The following is a 19,931-nucleotide window of genomic DNA, read 5'->3' as shown; positions in this document are numbered from 1 at the left end:
TTTAATGTTTTAAAAAAGTTACACATTTATATCTGAACTTTTTTTTTTGCGATAAATATATTTAATGTTTTCAAAATGTTGTATTTTTATATTTATTTTTATTATTATTTTGAGAAATAATAGGAAAGTGAAAGAAAAATATAAGTTTTTAATTTTAAATTATTTTCACCTCCTTATTATTTCTTAAAATAATTAAAAAATTATTTATAATTTTAAAATTAATCAAATAATTAAAACTTATATTTTTTTTCTTCTTTTTTTTTTAAAAAAAACTTATATTTTAAATTAATGGAAAAATATAAGTTTTAAATTATTTTTTTATTAAATTAATAAAATATTTATAAATTTTTAATTTAAAATAGTTATTTTGAGAAAAAATAAGAAAAAAAATTAAAATTTCAGAAAATAATTAAAAACGTATATTTTTCCTTCACTTTTTTATTATTTCTCAAAATAATAAAAAAAATAAGTATAAAAGTGCAATATTTTAAAAATATTAAGTATATTTACTGCAAAAAAAAGTTTGGGTATAAAAGTGTAATATTTTGAAGATTTTGAGTATATTTACCGCAAAAAAATAAAAATTGAGTATAAAAGTGTAACATTTTGAAAACATTGAGTATTTTAGTCATAATTTATTCTATTTTATTTATATTTGATTGATATTTTATTAGTGTATTATATACAATAAAAAAATATAATATTTAAATAATATAAAAAAAACATGGAGAAATTGTTGTACAAAAAATTCGATATAAAATAGAAAAGAAGTTTAGGTGATGTATTTTAAAGAGTAAACCCCAGTCATGCATTAATCAACAAAATATAAGTAAAAAAATGAAGAAATATCCCTCTAAATTGGGAGAAAATATAAGTCATGACATGAAATGATAAAGTGAATCCAAATAAGTCAAGGACGATTAACTAGGATTAAATACTAAGTCAGAATCATGTTATTTTGCTTAATCTTAAATTAATTTGTTAAACATGATTAACAATAAGAAAATTTGATGCTAAGATACGTAAAATTTTACTTTACTAACACTCAAATACTAATTTTTTTTTATATAACGAAGATACCAAACATTATGTTTTCTTGGCATTTTGTAGGTACTGTAGTGGTAAAAATATGCTAAATGTACATTGTTTACCGAATTTTTTTGGAAACTACAAATATATTAAGAATCAGAACTAGCAAGAAATGAAATAAACTAATGATACTAGGATTTTTACGTGGTTGATACATTAATAAGCATTAGTCCAGTAGTCAGTAGTATTAAGCTTTGAGTTTCAACAATGGATGGTTTGAGTAGTAAGTTCAGCAGCGTCTTTGCATGCATGAAAAATTGGATCCCTTCTATAGTGAACTGAAGGGCCCTATTTATAGATGGCCATGTACTTTAGGTCGGACTATTCCCGGCCCAATGATCGGTAAAATATGATGAGCAAGTATACACAATCATTTCAAGTAATATAGTGCACAAGCACAAATATCGTCCCACGAAGACTGAATTACTAAGTACCAATATTTAATTTCTAATCTATATTTGGCTAACAAAAATTGCTTGACAAGAGGAAACTAAAACATAAACATAAAAATTATGAAATAAAAACAATTAAAAACTATAAACTCTAAACAAATAACAATGAAGATAATTAATTAATGGATGAAAATTAGGGAATTTATTCTCATCATCTTTCTATTCTCTATTTCATTAATGCAATATTCTCAAAAAAATTCTTCTAAATGACATAGCAAGTTACAAAAGTATTTTATATTCGTGTTAAAATATATAAAATTCGACCTATGTGTGGATTTTCTATATTTCTATGATAAACTCAACATATAGGAAGCGTTAGACATAAGAACTTATAAGCTACATAAACCATATTGATATTTTCGTTCAATATCGAAATCTATGTCTAGTCAATTATAGCATATTTGAATCTCACATTTCAGATTTTGAAACAAATTCATATATATCATGTAATAAATGGTCAATAAATCACAAGCATTAAGCATAAATTGAAAAGATCTCAAATGAGAAGAACAAAAACATAACTTTGCATTAATTCATAGAAGAGTTTCAAGAGACTAAATTAAAAACCCTAAAACTAGATTTAGTTCATATTCATATTATTCAAATCCATGAAATTAACAATCAACATAAACTAAAGATGATAAGAAAATAAAGAAAAGATGAGGAAAAGAAAAACTCTAATTGATCCCAGGTTTCTCCAATAGTCTCCAGCCATCTTCTCCTAGTTCCAATTCTGCATAATTACGGTTTATTGCTAAAAATCGCATTAAAATGCAAAACCCTACGATTTTCCCAAGTGAAATGACCAAATTTCCCCTCATTAAATAAATATGCAAAAATCCTCGCTTTCCAATAACCTAGTGCGGTCATGGCATTGTGTAGAGTGGTCGCGCTATCTGCTTCCAATCACCATTTTTGCCAAATTTTCGTCTTTTTATCGATTTTGACCTCTTTTTCGTTCCAAAGCATCCCGAGTCCTTCAAACACATAAAAACAAACCAAACAAAAGCATAAAGTGGAACAAAATAAACCTAATTGACTACAAAATTTTCCTAAAAAGACACACTAAAACAAGACTAAAAATCATTTATCGAATTCCCTCAAACTTACCATTTACTTGCCCTTGAGTAAAGAACACAACAATAAACAGACTCGACTAAAAACCTAAACAACAAAAACAATTGAATCAAGCCAACAACAATTATTCAAGCCTTAAGCTTCAAGAATAGTGTGTGTTTAAAATAGTGCAAGACTTGTTAATCAAGTCGTTTGAACATAAAAGTGTTTCTAAAGTCAACTGGTAGATTAAGGTTAAAAGATTTTGATCGTAAAATGATTGATTTTCATTAAAATAAGAGTTTGATACATGGGATCCCAAAAATAATGTTTACATGATAGATACAACCCTAAAAAATTAATACAACAGTAGCAAGCCTAAGTGGCAAAATACAAGTTTGAGCTATAGTCCCTGTAATTCCCCCGGCCGTGGCAGTCGAGCAGCTGCTGATGTACACTCCACCCCCAAAGCTCTCCAACTCATGGTTGGTCCAGATTTCCCTTGCCTTTACCTGCACTATGTAGCACCCATGACCCAAGGCTCAGCAAGAAAACCAAATTCAACAAGCATAGATAACAACAGAATGTACATAGTGAATTTTAGATCAATCAGTTCTATTAACAGCAGAATCCAAGTGCTAAACTAGGCAACGATAATAGTTCAATCAAAACATAGAAATAAACCTTAATAAATTTAAGTAGGGGTCGGCGCCCTTTGGCCGAAACCTCTGGTTATTTAGCTGATCCCGGCTCGCTTAGGCCAAGCTGCGTTCAGTACGCTTAACATCAACCCTAGCTCCCTTAGGTTGTATTTTCACATCACACATAACATATATACAAGTTACAAAACACATATGTTCATTTACAGGGAATCTCAGTCCCATTCATAACTTGGGTGCAGTTTTCTTACCTTGAATCCTGAGCGAAGGATGTAGAGCGGTCTCGAGCACGATCCTCAATCCCGAGCCTTAACGGTAACCCTAGTCACAAGCGATAATGGATAACTATCAGAATATAATCCAATTAAATGCTTTGGAAAAAAATACTAGCCTTCGGGACCTCGAATTATACTAAACCAGGTAATAGAATTCATCCCAAGCGCTTGGGTTTAAATCCTCGAGCCTAAAAACCAACCTAGGCTATGGCTGCCTAAGTGGGCCGCGACCTAGCCCTAAGGGTCGCGGCGCATTTCAATTCAGAGGCGTCAGCCTCTTGCTTTAGGGGAGGTGGGCCGCAATGCGCCCACAAGCCAGCAAGCCCCCAGGGCTTTGTAGGGCATGCGGGTTGCGGCGCCCATGAATTGGGTCACGGCGCGCCCCTGTGAACTTATAAATCCCTGGGTTTCTCTACATTTTTCCTAGCTCAACTGAACAAAAATCCCTTGCAACCTTCAACGAAACCCAGAACCGAGTTTAGGACTCTTAACCACATAACTTAGCCATAATAAATCACCCAAAAACCTACTGAAGTTACCACCCCAAATAAGCAATCAATCAACACTCAAAACCCAGTATAAACTCATCCTAACAATCTGAATTCCCAGAAGAATCAAGACATGCATGTTACCTCAATTTATAGCCTCAATCCACAACAATTCCTTGACTGACCCTAGCTTAATATTCCCATACTTCCCAGCCTAAAACCAAGCTTCTCCCTTCATGAATTCCTTCAACCTCAAAGCACAAGAGAGGGAGAGAGAGAGGGAACGTGCAAGCGAGAGAGAGAGGGAACATGCAAGAGAGAGAGAGTGAGTTTGAGAAATTCTAATATGTTCTACTAGGTTCTGATCACTCCCTATAGTCTTTCAAGCCTATCCCCCTACAAAAGACCAAAATACCCCTGATAATAACCCAACCCCTTTGTTACCCTTAAGGGAAAACGGTCATTTGCCCTGTTTCTCACTAATTCCTCGAGTCGTCCTACAAATTCCCAATTAATCCTGACATGCCCAACTAATCACCAAACACTTAATCGTTACTCGATAAATCCCAAATATACATTAAACTTCCCAAAATACTCCCAGGCTCACCCCGAGCCGGGTAGTAAACCCCCGTTGTGACTATTCCGCTATTCGGCTCACTAGGATCGCCTCAAGTCGAATACTGCAAATACATCCACATAATCTCGTGGTCTCAATTATTTAATGTATATAATCACATTTATGCCCGCAACAGGCCAAAATTACAGATATACCCTTATAAACAATAATGGGCCCACATACATATTTAATACTCATAAACATGCATATAAATATATTCATATTATCATATAAATCATGCATGCCACATAGTCACACATTTAATCAATAAATCACACATTGTCCAACTATGCCCTCCCGACACGCTAATCAAGACACTAAACCCTATTAGCATTTTTTGGACGTTACAAAAAGAATGAAAACAAAATTAATTAAATAATAATTAAACAAAACAATAAAACAAATAAAACAAATTAATTCAATGGATGTAATCTAGGGTAATTAATTTCATCATCTATCCACTCTATTATGTCTAAGTACAATTTTCATTATTCTTCATCTTCTTATGATAGCAAGTTTACAAAAGCAATTTATATTCTTTCTAGGATATATAAATCTCAGCTTATTTGCAAACTTTCTACATCTCGGTGATAAATTTCAACATAAAGCAGACATTAATAACAAAAACCAAAAAATTACACAAACCATACAGGTATTGTTGTCCAATATCGAAATTTGTGTCTAAACACTTATAGCATAATTAATTTTTAGTTCTCAGATTTTGAATTAAAAGCATATGAATCATGAAAATGGTGATCAAGAATTCACAAGCATTAAACATAAATTGAAGAGATCACAATATAGAAGAAGAAATCATAGAAAGTGCATTAAATCAATAAAGAGTTTCAAGAGACTTCATTAAAGCCCTAGAAAGTTTAATTAGTTCATAATCATAAAGGAAACCATTAACATCAAACTCATAGAAAATAATAGAAATAGCAGTCAAGTCCCTAAAATAATCTAAAGCATTATTTTTATAGTGATAAATTTGCGAAAAGAATCTTCTAGATGTTTCCAATTGTCACTAGATGATGCTCCAAAATATCTTCATTTGAATTTCAAATCCTGTATCTCTAGAATGCGTAATCTTGTAGGTCAAATATCACAAAGTAAGCATTTGAGTTTGACTTCTCTTGTGAAACAAGTTCTTGTAGAGATTTGAATACGTTTTCCAACTCCACCAAGAACACATAAAACGAATATGTGAGTAGGGAGATATGGTCAAAATGCTGAAACTATCTGAGATTCAAAATATCTAAGATTTTTCCAACAAATTAAGTTTGAATTCTCCATAATCCTCTCCAATCCCTTCAAATAAATATCTTCTATTGTTTTTCTTTTGATTGAAGATAATATTTCAAATAAATTTTGAAAAATTCCTCAAATATCCATGAAACATATAGCAACCTCAAAAATACCACAACCACGCATAAAAAGAACTAAAAATATAAAAATAATAATAAAACTAAAGAAACTAAGACTAAAAAGTAACATAATGCTATCCTATCACATGCTTTGGGAGATAATCAAAATTTTCATCTTGATCGCTCTTCTAAAACATATAGAAGCAATTGAAGACAACTCCTTTGAACCGCTCCAGGTTGCTCTCATTGTCCTACTCAAGGGTAGACACCTTCTCTTCCAACCCAAAGAACTTTTTCTCCAGATTGTTCGCCTCTTCATGAGTCTTCAAAAGGTATTTTGTAATGCCCCAATTCCATGAGGCGTTAATTGACTCATGTAATAAATAAATTTAAAATAAAACACTATTTATCATAAAGAAAATAAACGTGATTGACAACCCTTATAGTTAAAAGAAAAGAAACTTCGGAGTTTCGTGTTTAGTGATAAATAATAGAAAACATATTTATCCAAATAATACAACTTAAACCATAGCTCAAACTCATAGACTTCAGGTGAAACACGTCTTTAAAAAAACTAAACAATAAATAAATTCCCAGATAGGTCCGACCCTTAATGGTCATTGAGTCCTGGACATGTATGCCCTCCGTCAAAGCGCTCCAACTCATTGCATTGTAATCACCTCCTTGCCTTTACCTACAACACAGAGTACCCGTGAGAAAAGCCCAGCAAGAAGAGATGTGTAGAATACAACCCCTTAACCTTAATTGAGTAACACATATAATAATAACTTTAAAGTGTAACCATAAAATATTAAATCATAGACATATTCATTAACAAAAGATCGTAGTCTAGGTTAAATTGAACAAAAGTGTAATGAACACAAAAATAACGTAAGAATGCAATTTATGTAGCGCACCATTTTTTTAATTTATTAAATTTTGTGCTTTATTTTAATTTATAAATTGTTAAAGTGTTATTTGTATTTGAATTGTTTGGTAGAAAAATAAATTATTTGCATTTTTGTTAATTTATTGTAAATATGAGTACTTGAGTTTGGTTGTGTGCACCAAAGTGTAAGGTTAGTAGAAATGCACCCTAGCACTTGCGTGTGTGCATGTGCATGATGAGCATGCAATAGTTTTTCTTTTCCCATGCATTATTTTCTTTTTATTATTTTTAGTATTTCTTTTATCATATTTAATTAATTAAGAAGAAAAAGAAAAGGAAAGAAATAGAGAGGGGTGGTGTGAGAGAGAGGGAAAGGAAGAGAGAACTTATATTTTTTTTGTTAATCCTAGATTAATTTTTATTATTTTAAATTTAAGAAAATTAAATAATGGTACAAAAATGAGGGATTTGATTTTCCTATGGGTTGTCTTGGGTCATTTTGAGTAAGTAGGATTTTAAGGAGTAAATAAGGGGTGTGTGTGCACGCGCTTGGGTGAGTAGAGAGAGAGAGAGAGTGAGGGGAAGGGGGTCGCTCAATGCTAGGATTTGGGTTTCCTCTTGTGTGCCAAGGCTTGATTATTGGGAGAGGAAATCAAGGGGAAACTTTCCCATTCACATTAGGCTACACTACTACAAAAAAGAGCAATTGTGTCAGTCAAACGCATCAGTCAACGAAGTTGACTGACGCTATTGACCAATAATTAGCATTTGTGGTAGTTGGGCACTGCCACAAATGCAGGGGAAATTGCGTCATAACATACACTGACGTCGTTGAGTGAGACCGTTTGCGTCAGTACCCCACTACTGTCAGTGGGCCATTGACGCAAATGGTCCGTTCAGTGAATTAAGCCCCATTTCGTCCCCAACAGCCACATTAACCTAAATAGTTTAAGAGAAAAAATGGAGAAAACCAGTAGAGCCCCCTTCAGTTTTCCCTCATTTTGGTAAGCATTTTTCATTTTTTTTCCCAATTTTAATGTAAAAATAATGATGTATATATGTTTACGAACCTTATACATAGTTTTTTTTTAAATTTTGTATAGATTTTGTATTTTTGAAGATTATTGTTGAAAACTCATAAACTTTCTTAGTTTTTTGGAGTTTTCTAATTCAAGAACCCACATTGCCCAATTACCACAAGTAAGTGCAATTTTATTAATTTTTATGATTTAAATTTAATTTTTGTCATTTTTTTTTATAAATTGACTATATTTCGGATTTTTTAATTTTTGGATAGTTTTATATTAATGATTATGTAATTGTTTTAGGTTTAAACTTTGCATTTTAATATTTTAGAATTTTTAGATTTTTTTTATTATAATTGCTTTATTTTTTGTTAACTTTTTCAATTTTTTTAAATTTAATTTAATTTCGGATTTACTTATGTAAATGATTATATATCTATATAAATAATGTATATATTTTGTATAAGTTTTACTTTATTAATTATTTAGTTTGAACATTTTGAGTAAATTTTTGTTTATATTTTGTTAACTTTTTAAATTTATTTTTAAATTTTGGGTTTAATTGGTTAAATATGTATATATTAAATTGTTTGTTTTCTTTATGTTATATTTTATTATTGATTTAGTTAGGATATTTATGTAACACCCTCGCTTATTTTAGTTAAAACCATATTTGAGGTGTTACGTTTTAAAACTATATCATAATTTATTACTGCGGAAGTCTGGACTTTTTTTTTTTAAACTTGAAAACTTATTTCACATTATTTACATTAAACATAAAGTGTGTCTCAAACATATTATACATAAGTATTAAATAACCCAATTTATTTTCAAAATATAACTTCACACTTTATTACAAACATCACACTGATAACTGAAATAACCCACAAAAGGTCGATATGTTCATATGTACAAATCAGGGTCAGGACCATGCTTCAGTTCTCCTCATGTCATTCACACATTTCTTTCTCTACCTGCAACACAAGACAACTGTGAGCCTAAAGCTCAGTAAGCAAAGTAATGCATGCAATGCTAATGATTACCCAATATCAATGGACATACACAACTTCTTTTTAAATTTTGGGCCCCTTAATATTGTGCACAATGTTTGAATTGGTCAATGCCTGCAGGGCTTGTTACACATATAATATAAAATCCCATGGGTTCTCCTCCGGCTAGCCATCACCACAGTAGGGCACATTAAAAACCTTATTCCATCGTTGCCCCATCGGACTCAAGAGTTAAGGCAGCCACACACTGTGGTGTCAATACATATAACAATAACTCATATGGAGGAGAAATAAAAATGGAAATATGGCAAACAATATAATTGGTTCACTAAAACCTAGCCTAAATTATTGGGCAGCCACTATAAGCCTACTATAGGCCTCCGCTTACACTTATTAACACTTTCATTTGCCTTTTCAAAACAGTGGCACTGAACTTAAACTTCTTATTACAAATTTCTTTTATGTTGCACAAAACTTGCAGACATCATATGATTAATCATCATAATATCATGCATGGTCTTATATCATATAATAATTTACCATATCACTATTATGCCATGCATACAAATTTATGATGAAGTGTCAATGTATGTTAATACCACTTACTCACAAAATATTCATATAATGCATGCTTTCACATAACATGTAATTCTTGTGTTGCAGTTGAGTACTTTACTTACCTTCTGTCCAAAATATAATTCATCGTGTAACAAGTGGTGTCTTAGGTGTTGATATGCTTATCCTGACAATGGCATGGATTTCTCATCATAATGATGGCAGTAATACATTGAACTCTCATTTAAAAATACCCATAAAACATCATATCAAATTTCATATCCAATTCTTGCCTAAAATGCCTTAAACCACCTAGATCGAGCGTTAAATTTATCTTAGACATTTGGAGAAATTTTGACAGAGTTTCTCCTTAATTTTAGCTATCCTCAAATATCAAAATCAACCAATAATCAACATCAAATAACCTGCCATAACCATATATCCCAAATACCAACATGATTCATCATAAAGTTATCATATACCGATTTTGATAAAATTCTTATCTCCTAGATCATCACCCAAATTAAATGAGTCTCCACATCTATTCAAACATTTATAAACATATATACTGTCTTATAAACTCAATCAAATAACCAAAAATCAGTTTGTACTCCAAGAACCCCAAAAACCTCATAAAACACAAAATTTCACTTACCGACAACTTTTCGGCGAAAACAATCTCTTCTAGCTTTTCTAAACCTCAAACCACTTGGAAACCACCAATAAATATCTTAACAAGAGATAAAACACCATAGATAAGCTCTCAGCAAAATTCAAAAACATAGTTTAACTTCCAAGTACAAGAACTTACCATAAAAAGGCTAGAACTAAGCTTAATCCACTTCTTTGGCTTTGATTTCACTTGGATCTCCTTAGAATTTCTTCAAACCAGCCAAGAAATGGTTTTTGTTTTTCTTTTCTCTCTGTTTTTCAGAGTAATGGTCGTGCAAAGTGATAAGGTTGATGAAAATTCTTTATTTTCAATGATTTAGCCTTATTGTATCAAAATTTGACACCTTTCATCTCATCATTTCACCTTTTGACTTATGAAAACCTTATCACTTCAATAATTTCGACTTAATCATCTGCTAGGCCTATTATCCTCATGTGTAAAACACTCACACCAAACCTTAGGTCCATATGACTTCATACCCAATAGTTATGCTTACCCGATCGAGCGTAGCGCACTTATGCTAAGCTCGTTTTGACTTTGCATCAATACCACTGATTATGTATACCTCCCATCAAGAATTGATCTAATGGTTCTAAAACTATTTTTACATCATCAATGAGACCTTAATCATACCTCGATTACATTTGGTAAATCCATAAATACTCAATTTTCACCAAAATACTAGTAATCGACATTGTACTATTTTTCACCACTTAACCTATTTTGCCTTCTATATCTCACTTTCATCACTTAATTCCATGCCTTGTCCATATTTTTCATACTTTCTTATATCTTGAGCACATCAAACACCCATAAAAGACAACTCAAATGCCACAAGGTTAATAATATTGAGCATACATATAGACATCACATACACAACTTTTATACTTATACATGAAAACACTTATAAGAATATGCATATGCTCAAATTATACATATTGTATGATATGTAATGCAATGCAATCATGTGATTATTGGCTATATTATATCAAAATAATGTAGGTGCTACAATTTATAGTCAATTTTTCTTTATGTGATTTGTTAACTTTTTTTAAAAAAAATATTTTATTTCGGGTTTAAGTATTTAAATGAGTACATACAAAAAATTATTTGATTTCTTTAAGCACTTTATTGTTTATTTAGTTACAATATAGCTTTAATATATTTTTCTTTATATTTTGTCAACTTTTTTATTATTTTTTTGTTTATTGTTATATTTGAGTAGGTATTTTGTTGATAACTTTGTTGGTGAGATCAAGCTTTGGAGGATTTTATATTAGAGGTAATATTTTAAACCTTAATGTATAATTAAGATATTGAAATTAGAAGAATGTTTGAATTATAAAATAGTGGAGATAGGTTCTGGGACTATGTGCTGCGGTGATATAAGGTTGTAATTATGCATGTTTGATTGATTAATTAGTTTGTTGTGTTTATGTGATGAATATATGTTTATTTAAATTTTGAGAAATATGATAGAAATAGAAGAAATGCTGCCCAATATTTTTTAAGATTTAGTAATATGAGAATTATGCATGTTTGATTGGTTTGTTGAATATTTTTGTGTATACCATTTGTTGTATACATACACATTTTAAATTTGGGAAATGTGATAGAAATAGGAGAAATGCTGCCCAATTTTTTTTGGACATAGTGTTTCCTTTATTTACTTGTCAATTAGGTAATCCACGAACCTAATTGTTAATGTTTGTTGCTTTGTTTGTTTGTTTTTTTTTTTTTTTTTTTGTGTGTAAAGTTTGACAATGGATAGAGATTGGATGTCAGCGAATAGGTTATCCGTGAAATATAGGAATGGAGTTGAGTTTTTCTTGGAATTCTGTGCAAGAAATACTCAATCTCCTAATAGTATTCCTTGTCCTTGTGTTAAGTGTGGTAACGTTGTGATGATGCCAATTTTTAAAATAAAAGATCACCTATTTAGGAATGGAATAGACAAAAGTTATAAAGCATGGTTTTTGCACGGAGAAAGAATGAAAGTCACTGATGAAGGACCATCTAAGAATAATAAGTATTTTGATGTGGATTACGAAGTTGATGATATTGCAGAAATGATTGATGATGCACAATATGAATCACATGTGGATCCAATTAAATTTCAGTCAATCTTAGAAGATGCTGAGAAACCTATTTTCCCTAATTGTACAAGGTTCACTAAATTATTAGCACTGCCTAGGTTGTACAACTTAAAAGCCAAACATGGGTGGAGTGATAAGGGAATGACAGAGTTATTAATATTTTTAGGAGTATTATTACCCGAAGGTAATGAAATTTTATGAAGCCAAGAAGACATTGCGTTCGTTAGGCATGCAATATGAAAAAAATACATGCTTGTCCTAACGATTGCATCTTATATCAAAAGAGATTTGTTGATGCAATTGCATGTCTGACATGTGGCAAGTCTAGATGGAAAAAGAAAAAAAAAATCAGATGCAGTTAGAAAAGGTGTCCCTACAAAGGTTTTATGGTATTTACCACTGATACCTCGTTTGGTTAGGTTGTACCGAAATGATGATCATGCTGAAAATTTAATTTGGCATGCCAAAGATAGAGTAAAGGATGGCAAGCTAAGACATCCAGTTGACTCGCCAGCTTGGAAAGCAATAGATGTTAAATGGCCTAAATTTGGCAATGAATCGAGGAATATTCGTTTGGGTCTTTCTGCTGACGAAATTAATCCACACACTTCCCTTAGTAGTAAATATAGTTGTTGGCCTATAATGCTAGTCATCTATAATCTACCGCCATGGTTGTGTATGAAGAAGAAGTTTATTATGTTGACCTTGTTGATATTTGGTCCTAAATAACCTGGAAATGATATTGATGTATACCTAGCTCCTTTAATTGATGATTTGAGCACATTGTGGTATGAGGGGGTTAATGCTTACGATGCTTATAAGAAAGAAAATTTTAATCTTAAAGCAGTGTTGTTGTGGACTATTAATGATTTTCCAACCTTAGGTAATCTTTCTGGATTTAGTGTGAAAGGGTACAAGGCATGTCCCATTTGTGAAAAAGGGACTCATTCTATTTAAAACATTGTAGAAAGATTTGTTATATGGGACACCGAAAATTCTTATCCGAAGAACATAAATTTCAAAGTTTGACAGATGCCTTTAATGATAAACCTGAATTTGGAAAGGCTCCACCACCTTTACTTGGAGGACAATTGTTAACAAAGTTGAACAAAGTCTAATGCAAGTTCGGTAAGCCTAGAAATTATACAAATAAGAGAAAAAATGTTAGACGTGAAAAAAGGAAGTTGTAGATGGTGCGACAGGTTGTTGGAATAAGAAATCTATTTTTTTTAGCTTGAATACTGGGAGCATTTGGTTTTGCGGCATAACTTGGATGTGATGCACATTGAGAAAAATGTGCCGGATAGCTTAATTAGTACATTGCTGAATATTCATGGTTGGAGTAAGGATGGAATTAAAGCTTGGTTGGATTTAAAAGAAATGGGTATACGCAGTAAGTTACAACCAGAGGTTGGTGAGAGACAAACCTATTTACCACCTACGTGTTATACACTGTCTAAAGAAGAAAAATGAATTATATGTCATTCTTTGTCGAATGTGAATGTACCAAAAGGTTATTCTTCAAATATTTCTTCTCTAGTAGATATGAAAATTTTGAATTTAGTTGGAATGAAGTCTCTTGACCATCATACACTACTTGAACATCTTCTACCGGTAGCTATACGTTCTGTGTTACCCAAAAAAGTTTGATATGCAATTACCAAACTATGCTTTTTCTTTAAATCTATTTGTTGTAAAGTTGTAGATATGTCAAAGTTGGACAATCTTCAAACAAATATCGTGATAACTATGTGTGAGTTGGAGCAGTATTTCCCACCTTCATTTTTTGACATAATGGTTCATTTAATAGTTCATTTGGTGAGAGAAGTAAAATTATGTGGACCAGTGTACTTGAGATGGATGTACCCATTTGAACGGTATATGAAGGTTTTAAAAGGTTATGTTAGAAATAGAAGTAGACCTGAGGGTTGCATAGTTGAATCCTACATCTTTGAAGAAGCAATGGAGTTCTGCTCAGAATACTTATCAGGTGTTGCGAGCATTGGACTATGTTTTTCTAAAATTGAGTTTGAAATGAATTTAGGTAGTAGAGGTGGTGTTGTTTCTGAAGTAAATAAATCTGATAGAGATGAAGCACATCGCCTAGTCTTACAAAATATTGATGATGTTCAACCATACATCGAGTAAGTTCTCATACATATGCATGGTCAATCTTATTTTTCTCTTTCATTATATTGGCAATGAATGTAGTTTGTTGATATAAATGATTTTTCTTGAAGAGAGCATTTCAATTGGATCAAGACTACTTATCCTAATAAGTCTCGGAATAAAAAATGGGTACAAGATGAACATTATCTAAATTTCAGTACTTGGTTCGAGAATGAGGTAAAATACTTGTGTTGTTCTTGTTTGAGTGTTATTGTATTTTAGCTTGTTAGACTTTAATATACTTTGTTTTATTTTATTGTATTCTAGGTTCTGAATAACACCACAAACAAAGTGTCTGAAACACTAAAATGGATAGCATGAGGTCCTTCAATGAGTGTAATTAAGTATCAATGCTATTATATTCATGGTACTCAATTCAACACCATGGAACATGATAATATTAGAAAGACACAAAATAGTGGTGTTACTATTATCGCCCAGACTTTTCAAATATCTAGTTCTAAAGATAAAAATCCCATACAATGTGATATGACATTTTATGGGGTGATCAAAGAAATTTGGGTCATTAGTTGATCGAATATGACAGAGCTGAGATGTGGACACGGGCATGGATGAACAAGAAAGGAGAAGTTATTGATGAAGAAGCTCGAGATGTGGTGAAGAAGATTGTAAGTGTTCTTCAAATTTTTAAAATAATTTTAATGATTAATGTGTGTGTTAAATTCTAATTGATTTATTTACTATGTATATAGGAGGAATACATGCAAAAAGTAACAGAAGGCGAGTTGGTGGAGGAAGGTTCAAACGATATACTAACAATGGAATTAGACACTCCAGAGCATGGGGGACGTGTTAGGGGGATCGGTGCACATGTCACTCCCTGTCAATTTTTTCATGTCCCACCGCCAAAAAGATTCAATCACAAACAAAAAGGTGTGGAAGATGCTCGTTATAAAGACCTTGAAGAGAAATGGCATCAATCTGAAGAAAGGGCACGCCAACAGGAGGAAAAGTTAAACCAGTTGATGGCACATATTGCATCTCAACAGAGTGGTGCATTTGGATCATCAATTCTGGTTTGGGTGTAGGAGGAGCCTCAAACACACCACATGCACCATATGCCCCTCCACCACCGACATAGGCACAATATGCTCCTCCACCACCGACACAGGCACCATGTGCTCCACCACCACCACAGTCAAATTTTCCTGATGAGGTAATATTTTCTTATTAATTCATTATTGCATATATTTGATATAGTAAAAATAAATTAGTTTATCGAAAAATCTAACAGATTAATTGTAAGTTGTGTCTTGGTTCGACAAAAAATATAGTTGCAGAGGGGGAACTTTAAAGTACTTGTTGCACAGAAATACATAGCGTTCAACTGCCTCTGGAAATTATCGTGTGAGAGTTGACGTAGTCGTTCAAGAGGACGCTAGTTTACCATATCCGCTTACAATGGAAAGTTATACATTTTTTGGACAAGCAGTCAGGTATGATGTTGGATGGCCACAACATTGGGTTCTTACTAATCAACAAACAAAAGAGCCACTTGCGCCCTCTACTCAACAACCAAGACAATCAAATAAAAGAATAGAGGCATTGACATAGGAGCCTATAGAAGTGTCTATTACAAGAATTTTGAAGTGTTTGTTGAAGTTTATTGATAAATGGGAAGCTGACCGCGTGGTAGAAATTCCAATTGTTAAAAGGGTATTTGGATTCCAAACTATCGCTCTGTTAGGGAAAGATGATATCCTCCACTTTTGCAACTATGAGATGATTGGACAGACTGAGCTAGCATTATATATGAGGTACAATGGTGTTTATAATCTTTTAGTTTAACTTGAAATTTAATAATTTATTGACTTTTTTAATTATATGTAGCTTCCTCGATGATTTAGTGCAAACGAAGGGGTTGAACCACATGTACACTTTCATGCATCCCGCTTTAGTGTCCACTAATGCAGGAACCAATGAAATACGTGCTAAAAATCTCTTCGATCGGTTTCTACAGATGGAGCTAGAGACACAATTTCTAATTTTTCCTTGGACCAACAAGTCAGTCAACTTAATTTTATATTCATATATTTTGTTTATTGATAAATACCTTACACAAGCTTTTTTATTGTAGCTATCATTGGATGTTAGTATTAATTCAGTCACACAGTCATTCGATAGCTTTTTTGGATCCTGTAAACTCACATTTTCGTCCAGAAATCAAGGAGATAATTATCATGTAAGTTATACATATTACTTAATTAATTTATGATTTCATTTCAAACTCATATATGGGTACATATTAATATTGTGTGCAGGGCATTGGATCAATATGATACACACCGAAGACAAAAAGAGTCAATCAATCTAAAAGTTTGTGTTCCTAAGGTAAGTAAATTATATTACTTATCGTATTAAAGTTTTTGACATATTTTTATTATAATAACTTGATAAATATAATACTTAAATTTGGATAACTATGTTGTAATAGTGTCGAAACCAGATTGGGTCAACCGAGTGTGGCTTTTACATTATGAAGTTTGCTAGAGAGTTGATTTCATAGCCTAGACCAAAGACCTACTTGAAAAATGAGGTATTGTTTTACCTTTTAATTTTCATTTAAACTATCGTTCATGATTTTATTTGGATGATTTCTAACATATTATTTTAACTATTTTCTAATTAGTTTTTGAATACGACACCATATTCGACTGACGAAATCAACGAGATACGGGATGAGTGGACTGAATCAATTATAGCGTATCTCAGTTAGCAAATGAGCAAGTTGGTGAGGAAATTTTAGTTTAAGTAGGTTTAATACTTAGAAATTTAGAACACAAGAGTACCTATATATATTAACTTTGAAATCTAAATAACTTTTGTAGTTTTGATCACAAATGTTAACTTTAGATAAATGTTTAAAAAATTTATACTATTGTTTTTCTGTTTATACTGCCGTTTTTCTGTTTCTGTTGCTGTTTTTATAATCAAAATAGGTCAGGGAAATTGGCATAAACATTTGCAATTTCCCTGGTTAATACTTTATGTGACTGTAGCTGTAACGCCCTACGTCACTATGGCTGCTTCCTGGAATGATGACTGGCCCTACAAACCAACACGAGACTTTCCAGCGTGCTTTGTCCTCACTCACAGGCTTCCTGGGAAAACTTCCCAGGGGGTCACCCATCTTGAGATCTTTGGAGTTCTCAAGTGATGGGCTACCGAAAAGAAGATGCATCTTGTTAATATAGGTAGTACCCATCAATCCATTTAAGCTCTCTTCAACTGTGTAGTCCCATACCCACACAGTCTTAGAATCATCACACTTGACCTTCCCCAGGCGGTGTGGGATTGCATAGCTTACTCGGTCTTTCCCCTTATGGATCACAGGATTCTGACTGTCACAGTAATGTCCCAAATTTGCTAATAAGGCTTAGGGCTTTGATTAGCGTGCCTGGAGGGAAATAATTGATTTATTATATTAATATGTGAATTTGATGAGTACGTGATTAGAAATGCATGTTTAGGTGAATTAAATATGCATGTGGGCCCCATTTGGTTGTTAGGGGAATGCTTGTAATTTTAGCCCGTTGAGGGCATAAATGAAATATTTGTGTGTATTGTGAGTGTTACCACGTGTGAGTGGTGATATATTTGTGATTCACGATTCGAGACAGTCCTAGGGAGCAGTTTAGCTAGAAAGTCACAACGGAGTCGAGTACTCGGCTCGGGAGGAGCCTAGGGGTATTTTGGGAATATTATATTTTTTCAGGAATTATCGAGTAACGGGTAGTAATTTAGTAATGATTTGGACATGTCAGGATTAAACGGGGATTTATAGGAACACTCGAGGAATTAGCGGGACACGACAAATGACAAAATTGCCCTTGGGTTACTTAAGGATTAAGGATAAGTTAAAGGGGTATTTTAGACTTTTTGGTTAAGGGATAGGCTTATGTCTAGGCAGCTGTGATCCTAGGAAGGGTTAGAAATAAAACAGAAGGAACTCTCTTTCTCTCTCACATGTAACTGTCTATCTCCCTCTCTCTCTTGGGTGTTCGTGAATTGTTGAGGAAACTTGATGTAGAGTCTCAGAATGTTTACTTAGTTAGCTAGTTAGTAGTAGTTGTAGTATTCTAGATTTCGTGGATTTTGGTTCAAACCGGGACTTAGTTGGAAACTCCTAGAAATAATTATGGATTTTATAAGTTTAACCTATAGTTTAAGAATATTAATTATAACATAAGGTTTGATTAATATTGCTGGTCCTAAATATATTTCTTATTATAACCTAAGGTTTACATGGAGCCAATAAGAATATGACAATTGTCATAAGCATGATTATTAAGGAATTAATATTTTAATGATAAAATAAGGAAATATAAGCTTTAGTCTTCACCAGAAACTGTTAGGGTTGTAGTTTGACTCAGTCAAAGCAGTTATCCAACCTTAATTATGCTGAAAAAGTGCAATTATGTGTTTAAAATATTAACGTAAGCCGATATATCGCAGCTAGGAGTCGATATATCGCCTGAAGAAGGATACGCAAAACACGTTGACGTTGCACGAATGTACGAGCGGAGACTTAGGACTAGGGCAGAGCCGGTATATCGCCTCATAGGGGCGATATATCGCCCTTAGCAATATATATTTTTTTATTTTTGTTTTTAATTTTTAAAACAAGCTTTGACTCCTTAGACCTACCTCTGAACGATTTGACCGAGTCCTAAGCCTTTGAATGATGAATATTCAAATATTTTCAATTATATTCATTATTTTTATTCAAAGCCAAAAATAAGATATTTATTCCTAGAACTCTATAAATAGGACCTAGTACCCAGCCTTTCCACTCACTCTTCAGCTGTGATCAGACTCCAAGGTGCTAGTACTACCATAGAGTGATAAACACTTGGGTTGGGAAAAAGCTTTGCCATTCTTAAGCTTTATCAAACACTTGGGAAGTGAGGATTAGTGTATTTCAGTATTGAAGTTAGACCAATCCATAAATACACTAAGGTACTCTTATTCTTTAAGTTCAATCCTTTAAAACTCTTTAGTTTTCTTTAGTCCTTTTATTCAAACCCTAACTTTTGATATTGGTTTTTGATTAGGCTCTTGAAACTTAAAGATCTTTCTTGGTAAGTTTATTCTTAAAGGTATAGTTTCCACATTTATTCTTTACTCTTTAGAAATACTCACCATTCTATTGTTGGTTTTAGGAGTGTTCCAAGTTCTGCATTTGTTCTCAATTATCCTGGTTTTGGTAAGGAAAATAGGATAGTTTTTATATGCTTATATGTTATGATTATGCTATAATATGTAATGTTATGATATGTTATAGTATATATGTTTTGGGGCTTATAGTTGCTTAAATAGCAAACCCCAACATTTTTATGTTCTTGGGGCTTATTGTTGCTTAGCTAGAAAACCTCATTGTATTTTGAGGCTTATAGTTGCTTAGCTAGCAAACCCCAATGTTTACCATGTACATGGGTTATAGTTGAGATATATGTTTTGTTATGATCTTATGTTTATGTTTGATGTTATATAT

At 32.4% G+C, this 19,931-nt stretch overlaps 1 long non-coding RNA gene across 1 annotated transcript; it reads right to left on the bottom strand.

Moving 5' to 3' along the window:
- Window positions 1-8,557: 8,557 nt before the first annotated feature.
- LOC133834609 (uncharacterized) lies at window positions 8,558-10,816 on the bottom strand. The gene is made up of 3 exons (XR_009893400.1): window positions 10,290-10,816; window positions 9,604-9,665; window positions 8,558-8,887 (listed from the first exon to the last, which is right to left on the bottom strand). It is a non-coding gene; the product is annotated as an uncharacterized LOC133834609 (long non-coding RNA).
- Window positions 10,817-19,931: the final 9,115 nt, after the last annotated feature.

Source organism: Humulus lupulus, chromosome 5 (genome assembly GCF_963169125.1).
Source record: "Humulus lupulus chromosome 5, drHumLupu1.1, whole genome shotgun sequence".
Lineage (NCBI taxonomy): Eukaryota > Viridiplantae > Streptophyta > Magnoliopsida > Rosales > Cannabaceae > Humulus > Humulus lupulus.
Note: the sequence above shows the minus strand (reverse complement) of the source record. Positions and strands in the feature narration are given on the sequence as shown.